The 21,918-nt window shown below is 36.3% G+C and overlaps 1 protein-coding gene across 1 annotated transcript in view; it reads right to left on the bottom strand.

The window, feature by feature from the left end:
* LOC114250804 (limbic system-associated membrane protein) overlaps window positions 1-21,918 on the bottom strand; it is a 114,530-nt gene that overhangs the window by 18,866 nt on the left and 73,746 nt on the right. The gene's annotated exons all lie outside the window — the stretch shown is intronic.

Genomic DNA, 21,918 nt, shown 5'->3' with positions numbered 1-21,918 from the left:
CTGGCCATATACACTGGTCCATAGACTTTCGTCTTGAGACACTGCGGTGTTTGGGATGAGAAGATTTTACGCAGTTTCCCAAACTCTGCCTATCCAGTTGGATTCGACGATTGATTTCTTTCTCGAAGTTGAACCTATTACGTAGTTAGACAATTTGTCCCAGGTTGCCGTACTCGTCGACATTTTCAATTATATGTTTCAAACTGGCAGACGTCATTCACGATGTATGGCTACAGGCTCTAGTGACCATGCACCATAAGCTCCCCCAACGATATAGAGCAAAAAACAAGTTAGCGAAAAAGTATATAAAATTTCAGATTTCGCAATGAAATTTTTTACTCACAAAAGCAAGTAATTTATCAAGGTAAATAGATTGCTAAAATTTCGTAATCATGATTTCAGCATATTTGACGAACCAATTTATTTGTACAAATACGTGACTTTTGAAAATTCGAGCCCTAAAAAGCTCGAAATTTAAATTACAAAAAAACATTCTTCATTCCAATAAGTAAGCGAGAAATAAATCATTTTGACGCTTATTACTGAGATGAGTAATGAGCGACGGTAGCTTCGGAGCTTTTTAAACAAATACAAAACACGGCTGTAATTAGCCACCAAAAGAAAGCTTTCTGTATGGAAATTAACTATTTAGTGCTGGAAGATTCTAGTGAAATCTTTCCAAGGGCGGCTTATTTTAATTAAAGAGAAAACAAATCACTTTGAAGAACAAAGTAAGTTAGTATTGTTTTTAAGAAACGAGTGTTTATTATATAAAATATTATTATAAATGTACGCAAAAATATCTTGTCATAAATTTACTGAGATTTTTAAGGTAATTAATTATTCTGAAAAGTAACTTTTTTGTGTATTAACAATCCGCCTTGTATATTATTATGTACAGAAATTATGTACATAATAATATACGGTTTGGTGGTCCAAACATTTATGTACACTTATATCAATCTGATACTTAATTTTCATATATAGTATTTAAACAAAGAATTTTACTTTTGGGAACAAACCTGCTTTAAAACCCTTCTAGAAGATAAGGGTTTATACAACAGTTTTTGCTCAAAAAAGTACCTACACTGCGGCTTTGTTTGACATTGTTTTCAATCATAAAAAAAAACAATGTCAAGCAAAGCCGCAGTTTGACATTGTGTAAATTTGCTTGATAAACGAAACAGGAGTTAATTTTTGTATTGAACTAAAATTAATTTTATTCGAGCTGTTTAGTTATTCCCAAGAATGTGATGCTTCGCCAAAACCAGGATTGTTCCGTCTTATGTTTCGCGGTGCTCGGAAAAATTATCTTGCTAATGGACGCCACTCAGCATTAAGATGAAGTTTCTAACTTTACGCCCCGGCCGCGACCAACTCAGACCACTTCTCGTATCCTTAATGTTTTCTTACAAGCATGCGACACCCATAAACAACTAAACAGACTTAATTCCCTGCCTTGTAATAATTACGGGACTGTCACCGAAAATGTTTTAATCTTAATTATTTTTGTAACTTAATTCTGTTAATGGCAGCGAGTGTTATGTACGATGACAGTTTACGTAAGTCATTCGTTTTGTAATGCTTTTTTTTTTTTTTTTTTTTTTCGGGCTGAGGCGCAACATATAATCTAGTGTTGGTCGTGAAATAAAGAAAAATTTGTTTGTATTCATTCACCGGGAGCAAAATTAGGCCCCATGAAGAATGTAAAGCGCTCGGCGGCGTACTGAAAATTCGTTTTGGCTCGTTCCGGGGAAACGAGTTGACAAATGACTGTGGTTCTTTTAAATTAAATTCGGAAGACACGTCGATGTTTTGTTCTTGTTAAGCATGCTCCCATCCAATATTTTAGTGTCGAGTTATATTATCAAGTCAAATGTTTTAACAGCGAGACGAAAACAACACACAAAGATTAGAACTGTTTTGGCGTTCTGTTAATTTAGGCATACATCTGTCAGAAACTTTTACTGAGCTTGTGTTCATGTAACATGAGATTTTGAGAGCAAGTGTTACTAAGTTATTATTCAAAACGTTGTATTTAAGTTAACGTAGAATATACAAGTAGTTTTGAATTTGAAATATGTTATATTATACGCTGAGAAATATTACGTGTACTTCCATCAGTAAGAAATTCATTTTCCACAAAGTCAAATAATATGGAGATTGCTTGAAGACTTAAGTGGCGTCTTATCCCAGCAGCCTTTCAAATTGAATGTGGGAACTCTAAAATTGATATTTGACCGCCGACATCATTCGGATTTTACGAAAGAGCTTTTTGACTGTATTGCGTAAGTTCCGTTCAAGCAAATACATTTTTAGGAGCATCCCTTGTTTTTAACTTCAATGGGAGGTCGATGGTCGGGTTTCAAATAAAATGCACTTTTTTGAAGAGATAAAACAGATTTCGGTCGGTTGTTGGGATTTACCTTTCTATTGTTTGATCGCTCTCGATTATTCCAATGCTAATAAAAAATTCTATCCGCTGAATCCGAACAAAGTTTTAATTACGACGCTCTTTTGTTTTCCGCTTGACTGACTGTTTCACATTCAGAAAGTTCGTTGAACTTTTGTAAGATTGTATAGAAAGTCGAACAGGTAGACAAGTTCACTTTTGATTCATGTATTGGTTTGTTGCATTGAAATATCTGAAAGGCGTTGAAAGCTTCGAACGTCTTGGAATTTATGGCTTTCAAAAGTCAAATTATTTTGTGAAAATGATTTGATACTTATAAGAACTTAGTTATAGTAAATGCACACGTTGCATGCGTCACATTTTGAAGACGTCGTGGCCTAAAGGATAAGACACCCGGTTCATTCGTATCAAGCGATGCAACAGTGTTCGAATCCCGCAGGACGCTAGCTTTTCCAACGAACTACTACGTACTATACAAATGTTTAAGAAAGACAATTAAACAATCATAGAATAACATTGTGTAACAAAAATTGAACCCGCAAAATTGTAGTTTGCATAATGACATCTTGCAAGTCCGCACGTGTAGGTAGCACCAACCTACCTATTTCTGCCGTGAAGCAGTAATGCGTTTCGATTTGAAGGGTGAGGCAGCCGTTCTACTGTAAAAACTGATACCTTAAAACTCATGTCTCAAAGAGGTTTGCGGCATTTACGTTGTAGATGTCTATGGGTTCGGGTAACCACTTAACATCAGGTGGATCGCGAGTTCGTGCACCAATTAAAAAAAAACATAATTCCGCAAAAGTCTGTCCACTGCCCAATAAATGTTCTAATAAAATTATCGATGAATATTTTAAGTAATACTACCAAATAATTGCCATTATAAAGGTATGAGTCCTGTTAGCATAGACAAGTTTATTAATGAACTAATTAAATTTTCTTCGAAGAGGGAAAGTGTTCGAGGCTTGATAATCGTCTTAAATTACAATGTATAAGAGTATTCAATAACTAATGAACCGGTCAAACTTGAATCTACCCTCTCAATTAGCGATGTAAACTTAGTTACTTCAGCATTACGAAGGTAAATATTTACAGAATAGGACCGACTTGAAACGTAATATTATTGGATTAGGGTGTTCAAATATTTGAAGGAGAATATCCCATGTGAGATTTACCTTCCATAGACACTGTGTTTTAGTTTATTCTTTAAAAAAACATGCATGTAATCTTTATCTTAAACATTACTTAAACTAGAAATGTAATGTTATCGCATGGGTCAACGTTTAAAACACATAGGAACACCCTATATTTCTGACCAAATAAGTTTTAAAAACTTGAGGACAGGGGCAAAACATGTAATGTACCGTAATGTACCAAGGGATCAAGTTAAGATAAAACTGTAGTGTTTATAAATAGCCGATATTAAATTGTGTGAAGCGATAATTTTGCTATCAAAATGTTTTCCACTTTATTGACATTAATGGCGAAAATAAAGGAAGGTAAAAATCCCAAAATCACTAGTAAAATTCTGACTATGACCCATTGGCAGCACTAATTAAGTGTATATAAATACTAACAACTTTAAACGAACAAAAATTTTCCGACCCACAAAATATCTCGAAGTTCCAAATTATATTCATTAGGCACTTTATTTGTTAAATTTAGGGGGTTTATATCATCACCTAACGCTCGAGGTGAGGAGTAATACCTGTCAGAATGATTTATTAGCTTAGTCTATTGGTTGGTGCTCAGCGAGTAATGTCAGCTACAGTGTTGCTTATTTATTTAGCTGTTCTAAAGGAAAACGAAGTAGATGAAATATAGCAACCTGTGTTATTTAGACCACTGTAATTTGGAACCCCGAATACTTCATCAATGGATATGATTGAAGTCGTAGTGGCCTAAAGGATAAGACGTCCGGTGCATTCGTGTTGAACGATGCACCGGTGTTCGAATCTCGCAGGCTGGTACCAATTTTTCTAATGAAATATGTACTTAACAAATGTCCACGATTGACTTCCACGGTGAAGGAATAACATCGTGTAATAAAAATGAAACCCGCAAAATTATAATTTGCGTAATTACTGATGGTAGGACCTCTTGTGAGTCCACGCGGGTAGGTACCACCGCCCTGCTTATTTCTGCCGTGAAGCAGTAATGCTTTTCGGTTTGAAGGGTGGGGCAGCCGTTGTAACTATACTCGAGACCTTAGAACTTATATCTTAAGGTGGGTAGCGCATTTACGCTGTAGATGTCTATGGGCTCCAGTAACTACTTAACACCAGGTGGGCTGTGAGCTCATTCACCCATTTAAGCAATAAAAAAAAAATAAAAAAAAAAAATATATATAGCTAAATCCATTGCTTGCAATACAGCTATCATCCTCAGTTACATTTAAAACTGATTTTAACGAGGGGTGAAAGGTTTTGAAAGGCGTGAAAGCGATATTACGCTTAACACGCGACATTTATCTTTGTAATTAAAGGTCTGTTTCATATGGTATTAGCATCGAGAGTTCGTTGATTTTAATTGAACTTCAATTAAGATTACTCCATTCGAATACCCGAAGAAGTTTCTTTGTTATGATTTTTTTTCCATATTGTAAACTTTAAATGATCCTCCTGTAAAGTTGCAAAAATGTCGCTTAACCAAATAGCTTTTTACCCTTCGATATGATATTGTAAACGATAACGAGTCGCTAATATTGTTTTCTCATTTTGGTATGGTGAAATAATGAAGGTTTTCAGTTTGTAGCACAGAATGGCCCCTCTCAAGTTCGGATGCAGCATTCAGTTTTGTCTTTAGGCTCCAAAAGCTACCTAACATCAAGTAGGTCATGAGCTCGTCCACTGTGCTATGTTTTCACTTACTTTTTTGTTTTCTTACCTATGCTGATAGCCTTGAGAGGCTATTTCAGCTTCGCCCTAACATATAGGTGAGCTCACGGGGCTCAAACTGGAGTGATGCTAGCACTGGCCCTAGCAAGAGCAGTGCTTCGCAGAATGTACCACCGGATCGGAAACGCGACCCACTGAGAAGATTCGGCGAGAAACTCAGTGGGCCATGTCTGTGGGTTAATTCGCTCGTCGAGCCCTTCGCCGCAAGCGACGGGTTCGACGAGGACGGTGACCGTTTCAATTACTCACGTATAAAATAATGATTGTATCATCACCGTGAGCTGAGAGCCATCACGCTATTAGGCAGTGCAGTGCAGTCTCGGCCGGAATATTCTTTATTTTACGTACACAAATAAAACCGAAACTAAATATGTTTTGCCTTCATTTTTTCTGAGCTACGCTTTCCGGATCAATCCAGTGTTTGCCTCGAGAATATTAAAAATGTGTTAACACGATCACTTACATGATATGATTGATGCTCGCGAGAATATTTTGAAGAAATCAACGCTCTCATTCATGAAGGCTTACCAACCAAATAATAATTGAGTAGTTGGGTGTCATAATTGTTATAAATTTGATGTTTAATGCTTTTATTTTGGTATCTAATAAGAATATATACTGAGTTTGCGTTCAGACGAAATTTATTTTAATGTAAAGCGTTAACGTAAAAGATATGTTGTTAATATAAAAGAGCTATCTCGCTGATAAAGTTATTCTTGTACAGTTTTAAATATTGTTAAGTTTATTATGTGATCAAATACGCATTAATGTCAGATATTAAAAGGTTTTTTTTTATAATTAAGCGAAGAAAGATTAGAAACTTACAAACAACAAAACTAATGTCAAAAACAGATAATTATATGTTAAATATATGTACATAATTATATAGTTTTGAACAATCTCTATTCTCAGGGATGACTCGTTCCAAGTATACGGAACTCAAGTAATTAAACCCTTCCTGTCTATTTGACAGTTAGTTTTTGACAGTTGGCAGGACTTTGACAGTTAAACTTGAATTTGAAAAATTCATATATTATGTTTTCGAGTACTTCGAGTACCTCGTACTTCGTGTACTTGTAGTTAATTCATTTATTGATGATTCAACGATTTAAAATCGATTGTATTTATCATTTACTTTTTTTTTAATATGTCCTTTTACATTACACGTATTGTCGACTTTAAATGTCAAATACCTTTATTTGTACTTGAATTGTTTGCAATCATTTTCAGAAAATTTTAAGAATCAAATTATAGATAAGACAATTGATGTTATTTGTCTTGAAAGTTATTTACGTAAGCTTAGTCGGGATCCACTAATTTATAAGACAACAGACTTATGGTGGTTATTTCACTGTTCACCATATCATCCTAGTGCAATGGCAATTTTGATCTAAATAATTATAAACTTCTGGGTCGCCTGAAAATTAAAGTTAATAACGACCAATTAAAGGCGGCCGTGGAAGCTGACGATACTCAATCTATCACTAAATAAAAAGCAATTTTCAACGTTAGTGTCAAAATAATATTTATCCATTTGCTTCAAATTGGCAAAGTAAATAAATTTGATAAGTGGGTGGGTGAACCGAAAGATCGCCGGCGCTATGAACGCATTAACTGCTTAACAGATACAGAAATTAATGGATTTTGAACAGTACTGAGACTTGTGATAAAAAATAGATTCTTTTTGAATATCGTGAGCGGTCATCATGTTATTAGACCATAGTTCAGCATCTAAGCAATGCCACAAACGGAAAATTACCCCTAGAAAGTCAAGGTTATAGTTTTGGTAAATGGTACCAGTAGTACTGCGAATATGTACTGTGAGAAACAGGACACAATGATGGACAAGCTCGGGGATATCCGGCCGCTGTTGATTAATCGCTCGTCCCCGCTGCTCCTACAGGACAACGATCAACCTCATACTGTACAACAGACGGTGTCTAGGCTACAAGAGCTAAGGTTGGAAGTTATGTGTCATCCACTGTACTCATCAAGCCATGCGCCGACAAATTTCTACTTTATTCAAAGTTTAGATAACTGTTCTTTTTTTTATTGCTTAGACGGGTGGACGAGCCCACAGCCCAGTTTTGTAAGTTAGTTTTGCACCTTTTTGTCTCTCGTCACATAAAATTTACAAAGTATACGTACATTACACAGTTTTAAAATTATAATTAAAATAAATTTGTCCACAGACTTGTTGTCATGTATGGAAATGACGGATTAATATTCGTTGTCCGCCCGACACACATCGAAAATTCCATTATTATTTTTCAAAAATAAAATGCCTTTGAACGGAGGAATAGCTAATCCCAGTAAACGTAGAGCATTCTCATCTCTAATGGTAGCCAGTAAAACCTTTACAGCTTAAAGTATTAAAATTAATGCGGTTTATTTTAGTTATTGCTTAGTTTACATAAAACGTTAACATTAAGTTTTATATCACTGAAACTTAATTAAAAACATGTAATATCAACATCTGTTGTTTTAAAGAACAATAAAACTGTAATGTAGAATATGTTCTAACGATTTGATGACAATAATGATGGCAATACTGTTCAATCTACTAATTATTCTGTTTGCGTACCTACACTTATTGTAGTTTAAAGTTTAATGTAAAATTTTAACAATCTCATGACGTGACAAAAAATGTTTAAACTCATATAAAAATTATTTAATAATTCGAAACTAATTGGAACATCAAAATTCAAATTTAATTCTCAGACCACGTTGAACGCCAACTGAATCTGTCGAATCCGCATTTTATCGAAATCCACGGGAATTGTAATATAATTTCTGGGAGCGGGCTTCTTGGGAATTGTCAGGTACAAATATGTATATGAATGGGTATCGATTTTTTTTTCGTAGCGAGTACTATAATATAAACCCGGACGGGATGGTACCACCACCCTGGCTATTTCGGTTTCGACGCACTAATGCGCTCGGCTTGAAGAATAGGACGGTCATTAGTCTATACAATCGAGACTTAGTGAACAGAAACATGAGGTCTCCACATAGATGGTGGCATTCACGTAGTAATGTCTATGAACTCCGATAACCAATTGATACCGCATGAGGCGTGAGCTCGTTTACCAATCAAAGCAATAAAAAACATAATATAAGTATATATTTCAATCTCTGGTTCCTATATATTGAATTCTGGTTTGGAGCCAGATACAAAGAATTTGATCGTTTGACGTTTTGACCGAACTACTACTGATTGAGGTGATGAACACACAATTTTAAATTTAATAGAAATTTTTCAAAATGACTTTACCCACTCTGACGTCAAATATTTTCATAGCAAAATTGAAAAACTGCCTTCGGCTATACCTATTCAAATTCCTGACACGGGCTCTGAGCCGCAAGCAAATATGAATCATGTCTAGTACGTTTCGTCGCCATACTGGCATGCGAGGGAAATATATAAATTGTGTTTATCTCAAGAGAAAATAACACTTTGTCAGTGTAAATTACGGTTATGTTTTTTCACTATGCGGCACGGTGTTCCTTCGTGAAACATCTTCAAGGAGGGTAGCGAACGTCTTTGTTTTACGTATCAGAAAAGAACAATCTTAATCATGTTGAGAATGACGGATGGACCCTTCAATGAAAACTTCTATATGGGCATTGATATGATTTTGTTTTTTTTAATTTTTTATTGCGTAAATGCGACACACCACCTGGTGTTAAGTGGTTACCGGAGCCCATAGATATCTACACTACAACGTAAATACCGCCACCCACCTTGAGATGAGTTCTAAGGTCTCAGTATAGTTACAACGGCTGCCCCACCCTTCAAACCGAAACGCTTTACTGCTTCACGGCAGAAATAGGCGGAGTGGTGGTACTTCCCCGTGCGGACTCACAATAGGTCCTACCACTAGTAATTACGCAAATTATAATTTTGCGGGTTTGATTTTTACTACACGATGTTATTCCTTCACCGTGGAAGTCAATCGTGAATATTTGTTAAGTATGTACTTTATTAGAAAAATTGGTACCCGCCTGCGGGATTCGAACACCGTTGCATCGTTTGAAACGAATACACTGGACGTCTTATCTCTTAGGTCACGATGAATTCAATATTTCCCTCATCAAAGCGGAAGCAAAGAGAGCGTATAGAAAGAAGCTGTCGTTTGCTCTCTCATAGCCTTACGCGAGGTGAATGACATTAGACAACATTTTTCATGATTCGCCATAAAACACGCGCCATCAGGAAGCATCGGCTTCCGTTACGCAGTCCACCCAGGGCACTAATCTAATTTATGGTGCACTGTTCTTGGGGCAGTATCCACATAGGTTTTTTTATTTATTGCTCAGATGGATTAGATGAGCTCACAGCCCACCTAGGGCTAAGTGGTTACTGGAGACATCTACAACGTAAATGCGCCACCCACCTTGAGATATAAGTTCTAAGGTCTCAAGTACAGTTACAACGCCTGCCTCACCCTTCAAACCGAAACGCATTACTGCTTCACGGCAGAAACAGGCGGGGCAGTGGTACCTACCCGTGCGGACTCACAAGAGGTCCTACCACCAGGTATCACTGTGGCTCTTTTTCAAGACTCTACAGGTCAATCTAAGACAGCTACCAATTTTTGTAGTTTCCACCAGTCTTACCGTTACTTCTTGTTTTAATCAATGTCAGCACTTTCTAAACTACCGATATCTGTAACGCCTATTTAAAGTTCGTTTTACTTTTTTTTCGTGAATACAGAAAAGAGTGAGCGAGACAAAAGTAAAGTACTAAGTATTCTATAAATACTTTATTGTGTTAGTCTCTGTCGGGAATACAATGGCTTATACATTTGTTATGTGGCTGTGTAAGTAACGTTTGCTGTATTGTTTGTGTCATTAGAGTTTATCTTCGCCAATGTTTCGTAGTAACCTGCCCGTAACGGCGGGTCACGTAACGAAGTTAGCTCAATTGGGTACCGCCTGACGGAAATGTGGGAGAAAAATGGCCGACGATACTTTATTTGTTCGTTTTCGCTCAGAATGGTCTTTGTAAATCTATAATTGTTTCAATTCTTCAATGATTGTTATTTTTTATAAAAGTTTTAACAACATTAGTTTCATGTGTTTACTACTGTTTTTTTATTACTGGTGGTTGGACCTGTTGTTAGTCCGCACGGGTAGGTACCACCACCATGCCCATTTCTGCCGTGAAGCAGTAATGCGTTTCGGTTTGAAGGGTGGGGCAGCCGTTGTAACTATACTGAGACCTTAGAACTTATATCTCAAGGTGGGTGGCAGCATTTACGTTATTAATGTTTATGGGCTCCGGTAACTATTTAACACCAGGTGGGCTGTGAGCTAGTCCACCCATATAAGCAATAAAAAAAAAATGTATATTTTTTTTAAGCAGAGGAGATTTATCTGGTAAAAGAAGAGATCTGGATCTCATCTGAATCGATTGCTTTATAGTTTTAGATTTTCACATGTATCATTATTTTATGCGAATTCTCAAGAACAACAACACAAAGACCGACCACTCAGACTACAGAGTACAAAAACCTGGTCGTTGAAAGATATACTCACCCAGAAATACTCAAATTACGTTTCCCACAAAAGCTTGAGTTCTTGGAGTATTTACGTGAAATTTTAAACATTCATTAGCTTAGCTCATTATGTTAAAATTCTAAGGATTCACGTTACCCGTTACACATTGTACATTAAACAATGTATCCGGTAACTTCTCACTACCCTTAAAGAGGATTAAAACGGGATTTAACTTGGCTTAGTTAAGTACCTTGTATGGGTTGCTGCTTAGATGTTGCATAATATAATTCTTCGAACGTTATTTTTTTAACCTTATATATATCCAAGAGTAAAATAATAATTCACCCATTAATAATCAATGAAACTTGGTCACCCTCCATTGTTCGTGGTCGAGGCGATTGGCCAACCCCACGTGGGGGCTACGAACCGTCGAGGCGGTTTACCCGGTCTTTGATGACTGGGTGAATCGTGGCGAGGGACGTCTCACCTTTCGTCTGGTGCAGGTGCTGACCGGGCACGGATGCTTCGGGAAGTACCTGCGCCGAATAGGGGCTGAGCCGACGACGAGGTGTCACCATTGTGGACACGACCTGGACACGGCGGAGCATACGCTCGCTGTCTGCCCCGCTTGGGAGGTGCAGCGCCGTGTCCTGGTCGCAAAGATAGGACCTGACTTGTCGCTGCCTGGCGTCGTGGCGTCGATGCTTGGCAGCGATGAGTCATGGAAGGCTATGCTCGACTTCTGCGAGTGCACCATCTCGCAGAAGGAGGCGGCGGGGCGAGTGAGGGAAAGCTCTCCTCACTACGCAGAAACCCGCCGCCGCCGAGCAGGGGGTCGGGACCGGGGTCGTATCCGTGACCTGGCCCCCTAAGAGCTAGGGGTCCCACCCGTTTTGTGCGGGGAGAGACCCAGACGTGGGGTGGCGTGCTTTGCACGCTCACCCGCAATAGGAAGCCGGGTGATGGTAGACCGCGTTCCCCCGACCGCTCTGGGGGAAGGTGTAACGCGGCGCCATCAAAGCGGGCTCTCGGCCCGCTGAACGAGGGAACCGGTGGTCGTGTCGCTGGCGGCCACCGGTCCGGCGTCCGTGGGACGGTGGGATGGATGTAATGTGCTCTGCGTCAACCCTGTCCCGCCGTTTCAATAGCCCCGACTGGGCTCCTGCCCGGTCCGAGGTAGGGCGCCGGTTGTGAGCGGCAGGAGTTTTTAGTGAGGTTCAACTCCCACATACCCCACCTGCCGCGCGGGTGGGGATCCGGCGATGTTCTCCTGTGGAAAAAAAAAAAAAAAAAAAGAAACCCTCCATTGTGACAATTGCTGCAAAAGTACTAAATTGTTAATTCTATAAAATGTATGTACATACGCACTACTCGTTCGCTGTTGGCTCTATAACAGAAACCTTCCCTATAATACTATATATAACACAATATAACATAAAAAAACCAGTAACCACTTAACATCAGGTGGGCTGTGAGCTCGTCCACCCATCTACGCAATAAAAAAAAAAAAAAAAAATATAACACAATTGTGCCAAATTTCTGCACAATCAGATATGTGGCTCAGAATGCTCAGAGGATAAACATACAATATAATACACACATAATATTAATCGGAGTTATTTTGGGACAAGTAAAATTCCGATTGTCTTATATGTATTATTGTACATAGTGCTTAAATAATGATGTTTTTACATTCTGATGTACGTAATAGTTAATGTTATACATGTTCTTATTATTGGAATAGAAGATTCGTCATCATAGCCACGATCATTAGCCACGATTGTAGTGGACTGTATTATTAGGTTTAGCAAGGAACTTGATAAATAAACTCGCGAGGATTGCACGTATAAAATTTTTATATTTTAGAAATTTTATAAATCGCGTACAATAGCACGGATGAAAGAGAATTGACAAAACTAAGACATTCTAAAATTCAAAATTAAAATGTAATGTCAAAAACCACAACCACAACAATAAAAAAGGTTTTATACCAATTTTGTTGGGTTTCCAACATGCTGCGGCCTCAGAAATGATATATTTTCAAGAAAGTTATACAATACTAAATTAATGTAATAACTTTTCTTTATGGGATAAAGACAATCTTTATAATCATGATAAAATTTAACATTTAAGAATTAACTTTAGACACAAAATGAGGAATGCAAAGTTAGCCTCTAATCAGTACATCATATTAAGAATACAAAGGTTAGCTCAAAAAATACATTGAGGAATCTTTATACCTAGACATATATATAGCTACATTCGGATGTTCTGTGACCTTATAAATAAAATACAATAACACATATTTCAGAAGTTTAACACTCTATATAAATTGACTTTTAACATTTAAATTGAAAAGCTTTTGTGTGAAACAATGTATTAAATTAAATTAAATAACAGAACTTGACATATTTTTATCTCGACATTAAAATAATTATTAACATTAATTATTATCAAAAGGTAACAAACATACACCTGACAGTGACCTTCTATAAACTTTGCCATTAGGGGCAGTAACGTCAAAGGCTCGTACTTTACCATCCCCACCCGGAAAAACCTTGGAAATTCTAGCTAACGGCCAATAAAGAGGAGGTGAATTTGGTTCCTTCAATAATACCATCTTACCTGTGGTAAGATTATTAATGACATTTAATGACAAAACAATCTTTCTTTGCGTCAATTGTCATTCCTAGCGCCTTGATACTGCTGTTTTCTTTTTGAACTTCAATTTCATCTAACTGTCTCTCATTGAAAGGAATATCAGCTAAGATCTCATCGCAGTTAGATGACCATTTATGCTTTTGGAAGCCACCCAAGCTTAACAAACGTTTTAGCTGCTGTTTCGCCTCACGTAAAACCGTTAAATCGTTATTCGAATATAAAACATCAACATAAACACAATTCTTTATAATGAAGGAAGCTAACGGTAAGTCAGCTTGATGCATGTTTGCAAGCTCGAGCAGACATCTGGTTGCAAGGTAACTTGAGCATTTTAAGCCGTACGTGACAGTATCTAAGCGAATGCACCGAATTGGCTCATCAAGCCATCGCGCCACAAAATGTTTTGCAGCGTAGTGTATTCTGGATTGACCATAACATTATATATAAAGTAATAATTTCGAAAAGATCTCTTTGCACTATGGGACCATTGAGTAAAATGTCATTAAGTGAAACCTTGTTTTTTGTCTTCATGGAACCATCGAAAACTACACGTGTGCGCGTGGTTTTGCTCGCCTCATTGAACACCGCGTGATGGGGTAAAAAATATATAGCATCCGAGTCAAAATTAAAAGACTGAAAGTCTACAAAGTGAGCATGGCCCATGTCAACATATTGATGTATGAAATTTTGATAATTTGTCATTAAATTTATATTTTTATGTAATTTTTTCTCAAGGTTTAAAAATCTATATAGTACAATATATATATATAATCTATCTATTCGTTACCTCATGTTGAGGTGGCAGACCACCCGCGATAATGTGACCAAATTTAGTATTGACAAGCTGTGGCGTTCCTTGACTCTGGCTGACCTTGACTCGGGTTGACTAGTCGTCGCCGGTAACAGTGCAGAAGTCACATCCTCGCTTCTCCTTAGCGGTCACTGCGTTGACTACTTTGGTGGTAAATAGCTTCGCTGCGGATTGTCCAGCATACTCCATAGTAAAAAATAAAGTCACTAGGTTACTCGCGACTCGCCGGTAGGTAGCGACACTGCAGCGCGTCGTCCAAAAAATGTCTTCGTTGGAATGGAACGTTGGAATGGTAAATGTGAACCACACGCGGGATAAAGAAAAGACGATCGACTTCGGATGCGAATGGTATCGCCCTCTTGTCTTCTCTTTATAATCCTTGATTTAGCTTGCTCCTCTTCGCTGCAGTTTACATTGCTTCCTGGCTTGTCGATATAATTTTTTATTTATTAGGTTTTCGCTCTTTCAATATTGATCGCCGGCTTCGCCTCTGCGTGTTTATTATCTTTACAGAATTCCTTTTCTTCGGCCGTAATGGACCAATTTATGTAATGGACTGTATTATTAGGATGGGCAAGGAACTTGTTAAATAAACTCGCGAGGATTGCACGTATAAAATTTTTATATTTTAGAAATTTTATAAATCGCGTACAATAGCACGGATGAAAGAGAATTGACAAAACTAAGACATTCTAAAATTCAAAATTAAAATGTAATGTCAAAAACCACAACCACAACAATAAAAAAGGTTTTATACCAATTTTGTTGGGTTTCCAACAACGATTACCTACTGAGTGCTTGTTGTATTTATAAAATTTAGTGTATGAGCATTAATAAATATTTAATATAAGCTATTGGTGCTTTGTAAAAAAAAACACTATTTAGTTTTGATATAAGAACAGAACTAACAAAACAAATTTTTATTCACAATATGACTGACTAAACAGCATTGCTATGCAAAATTGTTCGGAGATCGTGTGAAATAGCGTACCATTTTATGCTGTAGACGAGAAAACGCTGCATTTACATAAATATTCGTTTATCGAGACAAGTCCGTGATTCAGGGGGAAATCGTAAGATCTGCGAAAAAAAGAGACCATAAAGAAAAGGTTTAAGACATCTGTCGGTAACGAGACGGTGGCTCATCGTTTGCTATACACATAGCACATGTGTACTACGAGAGCGTTATGGGAAAACGGTAGACTTCATTTATTACATTAGATTTACTACTGAACAAAACTATGGCGTTGAAATATCTTCTTATATTTGATATAGCATATTACTTTGGATATTTTTTTAAATCAAATATAAATTTAAATACATTTGTAATGATTCTCAGGGGAATCGCAAATTCAAGACTACTTCTGCAGCTTAGGTTCGCCTTAATTATAATCATACAAATTGGGTTAATAAGATTTTGTAAAAGCTTATCATAAGAGATCACTTTCAGTGATAAGTCTGCCCATTTTAATTTAGTTATAAGATTATTTTTCCTGTAAATTGCAGATATATTGATGCAATAAAGTTCTTTGATTTGTATTTTTTACGGCTATTGTTCAGAAGGTTTGTGTATGCGATGTTTTTCAAGTAATTACTGCTAATTCACCATCATGTGTCCGTCGTATTATCTCTTACCCTCAAATTGTTAACTTGACTGTTTCAATTCGCTACTTTCGTACCTGTTATCAGTCACAAAAGACCTGTCGGCTAATTTATAGGGACAGTCGGCGTTCCAATGTAACCGAGATTTCAAACTCAAGCGTTATGGATGGTCTGTGGGCTGAGTATATATGCTCAAGTACCGACTTGAGCAGAACTTAAACCTTAATAATAATTTAATAAAAATAAAAGTGGGTGAGAGATCATCTCAAAGGGAGATATGCCTTTGAAGGCGGATGAGCACACCCCACCTACGTGCCACGTACATTCATGGCAATCGGTAATGACAGGAAAACAGCTGATGTTAATCACTACATAGTATAAAACAAAGTTGCTTTCTCTGTCCCTATATATGTCTGTCCCTATGTATGCTTAAATCTTTAAAACTACGCAACGGATTTTGATGCAGTTTTTTTTAATAGATAGAGTGATTGAAGAGAAAGGTTTATATCTATAATAACATCCATTAAATAGTGGAGAAATCTATAATAAATTACAGTTTCCGAAGCGAAGCGAGGGTGGGTCGCTAGTTTAACAATAAAGCTGTCATTAAAAGTGTACATATGTTTGGCACTGACACGAACTGACGTGCACTAAGCCCACAAGCCGGTGCTAAGCCAATAATTTGGAGATATTATTTATAAACAAAAACATTTATGCAATATTTAAGGGTAACAATTTCAGTTTCTTTTCAATGTTGTCAACCTTAATCAAGAGAATATCTAATACTAAGGACTCGTAAACTAATTAGGATTAAAGAGTTATAAATTACGAACTCTTTGTCCAAGCCGCAGTGAAATACGTGCTTTAGACGACTGTTTGTTTTGGTTTTGTTTCCTAAGAGAGATTTTACATAATCTCAGATTTGTTTAGTGAATATGTCTAACTGTGCTATTTTAAAAGGTTGACTATGTCGTAATACATAGAAAGCACAGAGGAATTTAAAAGAAAAGTAAAAAAGAGATATTATAAAAATTAAGTATTCTGAACTGCAAAAACATCTTACTCTGTTTTTCATATTCGAACAGAATTGTAATTAAATTGTGTATTCATTTGTATCGAATATACCCAATAAAGATATAATTCCACTTAATGGTATTTGTATTTATTACAAACAAATAATTTCAAACTGCGGTCGGTTTTCAAAAGAAAATACACGCGAAACAAGTCAGTCTTATTTCAGACGAAATTCAATTACGGAAGACAAAGAGTAAAATATTCCTTTTTCAGTCGAACCGAGTGTAAAATAAAACGGTGTCTAACTACAGTGAGTATTAAATGCCGGAACGAAGCGCCCTACTCTGTCTGGTATTCCAGCCGTGACATGAATTGAAAAAGCCATTTTTCCGATACTCTTATGAAACCGAATGCAGTTGAATTTAATACAGGAAGAATGCAACAATATAAAACTTATTCTTAAAATTGAAACAATAAACGTTTACTCTAGAGAGATCAAATATAAATTAAAATCGAAAAACGGTAATAGAAACCTGATCAATGTTGACTTTTTGAAACTAAATCACAAGATTGTTTACGTTGAGTATTTGAAATTCGAATTGGCGTTTTTAGCATTAAATCCTGGAAAGATTAGGACTGTCAACTTGCGTACACAGGTGTTGTAGAAAATCTCACCCAGCCCGAGAAGGTACAATAAGTTGGTAATATTCATCAAAGTTTTCGTATTAATTTCACAAGCGATTAGTTAGTAAATCTGGCCATTATTCGACAGGGCTCGCTACAGGTGGAGCGATAAATTAGTATGCTTTAAGCCATCCTTCCACCTTTTCCATGTTAACTGGTCACACATTTAATTTGTATTTTTCCTCATTAAAATAAAATTTATTTTAAGGTCTATTTCTTAGAGATAAGGATAACGTTGACGTGATAAATAAGTTAAAATAAATAAAATATATTTTTTTTCGTGACAACGTCTTATAATTCGATGGAACCGGCTGCACGAACGAAAAAACATGACTCGTGCGGCGTTACCTCACTCTGAGGCGTTCCATTTAAGGCTTGAAGTGCAAGCGAGAGCGCGCAACGAGCGACAAAGAGGCACAATCGGCCTCCGCGTTCGGCAGCGTTCAACATCTGTCTCTCTCCTACTTGAGTGAGCGATCCATCCGCGTGGACAGCTGCTATACAATAATACATTTACATGTTTTCGTCAAGTATGAAGTTCAGTAAAAAGTGAATGTGGTGTCAATTGTTTATAGCAACGATAATTGCGATAATTGAAAAATGAAACCATTCCATCAGTATTTTCTTATGACGTTGTCACGTTCAACTATCGTCAGTTAACCGACTTTACAGACAACCGATTTTTTGTTAGATATGTGTTTGGTTAGTTTCGGTTCAATAGTTGAATGAATAACAATACTAACAATGTAGTTTATTTCATTAAATTGGACAATAGTATAAAAAAATACGAATTATGCTATAATTTAGCATTGCGATTGATAATATGGAAACACAATTCTACGGATGTGATATAGTGCCCTGTGTGGATGTCTTCAAAGTTAAGATATTCATGTAAACGGAAATTGAAAGTTTCGGAATATAAGAAGATTTTTTTTATAGTCAGTTATATTCGAAATGGGCTTAAATTCTTATTTCGGAAAGTTTTATTTTGTTAAAGTTCGGGTACCTACGACAAAAAATTCTTTGTTAATGGTTTTCGGCATTTTGTTCTCATAATTAGCTTTAATGTAAATTTGTCTGGAGAAAGTGTTGACCTACATTTTAGGAGGTTTTGTAAATTTCTTGTGCTTTCTAAATTTGTTTTTTTTATCCTTTTGAATTAGGGGCTTAAAGAAATATGTGTAAATTTGTTCTAGAACATTATATAAAGCTAGTAATGATCTAGTAATAAAACTTTTATTTTATTACTAGTTGTTGTAAAAAGTTTGTTTTAGCCGGTAGTTGTCCATTTAATGTGAAAAAGGTTAATAGAAGCTTTCATATCGGCAATTTTCTTCTTACTGTACTAAGATTCATCTCTAACGATGTATTTCAGTGAAAAAAGTTCCCTGAGTCGATTGAGTATTGCTGATTACGCATTTTCTATACGAACTCACAGCCAGTATTTTTTTTTAATTTTTTTATTGCCGTTGTAGGCAGACGAGCATACGGCCCACCTGATGGTGAGTGGTTACCGTTGCCCATGGACTTCAGCGATGCCAGGGGCAGAGCCAAGCCGCTGCCTACCGCTTTATTTCACAGAATATAGAAAAAAGACATATTTCCATAGATATTATGTACATTTTTATAAGTTTAAAAGTTCGTGCGAGACCTGAACATTGTAGCATCATCGATTCATTTTTAGTAAAACTATTTTTTTTAAGTCAAACTATGTTACATCAGCCTTGGTGACGTCACTCGCGTCATCACGAGTTGGGATGAGATTAGTAACTTGCAATATTAATTAGAGGGTGAACCCTACTTTCTTTGACGAGCCTAACTTAGCTAATAAAGTACTAGTATTGGCTCATATTTTTAATCAACTGCTAAGAATGAAGAGGTTCTTTCTCAATGCTTGTTCTGTGCTTGTTCTACTTTATTTGTTAGCTCAAAACTTTGTCATTTATAAATTTATTTGAAAATTCTAATTTGAAGTTTCGTCTGTAGAAATCATCATTTCGTTCATTGAAATTGGTTCTGCGGTTTGCTTAGGTTACTGCACTTATAAATCAGAAATATCTATATATCTATATATTAATACGTGAAGCAAAAACTTTGTATCCCTTTTTACGAAAATTGCGCGGACGGAGGAGTATGAAATTTCACACACTTATAGAGAATATAGAGAAGGAGTGCAGAATGCTAATATTTTTTTAAAATAATGAATAAAAGATACATGAAATCAATAAAGAAAACATTACACACACTACATACCATGTATTTGACGCACACACGCATGCATACTACATACTATTTATTGTCAAACTTTTGTTCTTGACGTCTGTTGTCAAATTGAGAATAGGTTAAATATTGTTTGTCTTAGTTAATATTTTTATAGTGTAGTGTTGGCAAAATTTGTGATTATAGAAGTATAAAATACAATGATAATAGTGTACAAACTTACAATTCCAATTAATTATTGTCGAATTTCGACTACTGCGGGACCTCTAGTTATTATTAATACGTGAAGCAAAAACTTTGTATCCCTTTTTACGAAAATTACGCGGACGGAGGAGTATGAAATTTTCCACACTTATAGAGAATATAGAGAAGAAGTGCACAATGCTAATATTTTTTTAAAATAATGCATAAATGATACATTAAATCAATAAAGAAAACATTACACACACTACATACCATGTGTTTGACGCACACACGCATGCATACTATTTATTGTCAAACTTTTATTCTTGACGTCTGTGGTCAAATTGAGAAGAGAATAAATATTGTTTGTCTTTATTAATATTTTTTTATAGTGTAGCCTTGGCGAAATTTGTAATTATAGGAGTATAAAATACAATCATAGTAGCGTACCAACTTATACAATACCAATTAATTATAGTCGAATTTCGACTACTGCGGGACCTCTAGTATATAATAAATACATATCGTTTCTTTGTGAGTAAAGTTTAAATATTTGTAACATGTTACTTAAAAATAAATACAAACACTGGAATTTCTACAACAATATAATCCTTTTACACCTCGTTCGGTAATTCTGGTATATACCAGCAAAGGTAGAAAAAAAATAATGCGCACGCTAAAAGCTTTAGACACGCCCTCTTGGTTGACATCAGTCGCACTATTAGCAATAGAAGTGGCGTCTTATCATAGATTCATTCTTGCCTTAGATAAATAAACAACTTCATGGTGAACTTGATATTTAGTGGTTATATGAGCGTTTGAGCCTTGCACACCGTCACCAATATTGAATCACTTAGTCGTAGTCTCTATTGCATTGTATTAAGACTGTCTTAACTATCAAATTGGCATGCAGTCTTTTTCGCGGCAGCAATAGGCACCCTGCCTACCTACCTGTTGTACCTACTCATCAATAATTATTTTTATAAATGTTCTTGTTTGCGGGTTTTATATTATTTGATTGTTTACTGAACACGTGCTAGGTAAGTATTTAAATACAAAAAAATGGTATTCATCTGCAGGATTAGTACCATGGTAGGTACGTATAAGTACACAGTCTTATTATATAATAACTCCGGATTCCTCATCCATTAATAGCCCACTGAGTTTCTCGCCGGATCTTCTCAGTGGGTCGCGTTTCCGATCCGGTGGTAGATTCTGCGAAGCACTGCTCTTGCTAGGGTCAGTGTTAGCAACACTTCGGTTTGAGCCTCGTGAGCTCACCTACACCTACCACCTACGCTAGGGTGAAGCTGAAATAGCCTCTCAAGGCTATCAGCATAGCTAGGGAAAAAAAAGAACACCCATTAAGCTACGCCATTTTCTATACTCTTGGTAAAACTATTTATTATGATGATGTTTGGTTTATTGGATAATTGGTTGATTATACTTATTTATTTTTTTGTAATCCTAGCTGACCCGACAGACGTAGTTCTGTACAAAACTGCAACGAAAAAAAAGAGATATACAATACTGACCAATCGATTTAAGCTATTCTATAATACACTTGAGCACATACAAAAAAAATATGATCAAAATCGAAAATCGAATAGGAGTTCAGTCACATACACACGCACAGAAGAATTACATAAGATTTCATTTTACACTGCAACGTATATCCATATTGGAATTATTGTACGGAACTGTCTTCAAGACGCGAGTAAAACTCAGACGCGCGTCAGAAGGGAAGGTCGGTGCTTAACCCCAAACGCACCTTTATGTACAGTCGCGTGACTGTAGTTGTTGCCGTACCCAAAAAATATTAGTGTAACTGAATTAAAAAGGTTGTCTAAATATTTGTTTCTAACCTACGCCCCATAAAACCAGGTCACAAAAGGTATAAATGATTAAAGTGGACGCCGAAAATATTATAT

The sequence above is a fragment of the Bombyx mandarina genome, chromosome 12 (assembly GCF_030267445.1).
Source record: "Bombyx mandarina strain Sakado chromosome 12, ASM3026744v2".
Lineage (NCBI taxonomy): Eukaryota > Metazoa > Arthropoda > Insecta > Lepidoptera > Bombycidae > Bombyx > Bombyx mandarina.
This window is presented reverse-complemented; position numbering and strand designations above follow the sequence as displayed.